The sequence below is a fragment of the Eimeria mitis genome, genomic scaffold (assembly GCF_000499745.2).
Source record: "Eimeria mitis Houghton genomic scaffold, Emh_scaff1068, whole genome shotgun sequence".
Classification (NCBI taxonomy): domain Eukaryota; phylum Apicomplexa; class Conoidasida; order Eucoccidiorida; family Eimeriidae; genus Eimeria; species Eimeria mitis.
The window spans coordinates 1506-2411 of record NW_013567409.1 but is presented as its reverse complement, the minus strand read 5'-3'; positions in this window follow the sequence as shown (position 1 = coordinate 2411).

The following is a 906-nucleotide window of genomic DNA, read 5'->3' as shown; positions in this document are numbered from 1 at the left end:
TGAAATATCTTAACAGACTCAAGCTATGCGTGTCGCGCGCCATGTTTTTGCATTTATCATATAGGTGGAACTGGCGGTGCAAATGCCTTCGATGAATACGATCGCAATTCATTATTAATGAGAACTCTCGTTCTCTTCTCAAACCAATGCGTAGCGTACATGCGCTGGATTCATCAGCGTGGGCTACTAGGCGTAGTGCATAGTTCGTGGAGTACATGGATACCCGCGTTTACCTATAAAGGATGATAGGTAACGTGCCTGACGGCATCCTGTTGTGATCCATGCCGTCTCTGATCATTGAGTTAGCTGAAACACAACGGCTATTATATGCTTTCGCTTTGCTCGTGGACATTCAGTGACTCTGCTTTGCCGCCTTTCTCCGACAGCTAATAACTGCGTTTTACTCGTCCTTGCGGACGGCCGTTCTGCATGTTGTACGGACGCAAGCATTAGTGGCGAATGAGCAATGGCCACCTGCAGATATATTTTTTTCCTTTAGGGTTTAATACGAAATCATAGTTGCTGGTATGTTCATTTGACTGCCGCGGCTTTTCGGTTCCACTTTCTCATGCCAATACGACTAAGCCCTTTCTAAAACTGCAGATAGAGGAATTTCTTGCTGTGCTCAACTCAGCGAGTTCGTCGTCACCCTAGCTGATTCAAGGGAAACATCGCCAGCTGGTCTCTCACTGTTGTATCCATCATGTTTGTATTCAAGTAACAGATGCGAGGTGGTGTACTATGAAAAAAACGAATTTAGGTTTCATCACTGCCTCATGCAAAAACGGCGGTTTGCGTTGCACTGTATCGATGAGTTTCATCGTATAGCCGATGAGATATACCGCCATCTGCAAGCAAGCATGAAAGCCTTTATATAGATAGGCAGTGTATGCTTGAGCTCCTAGC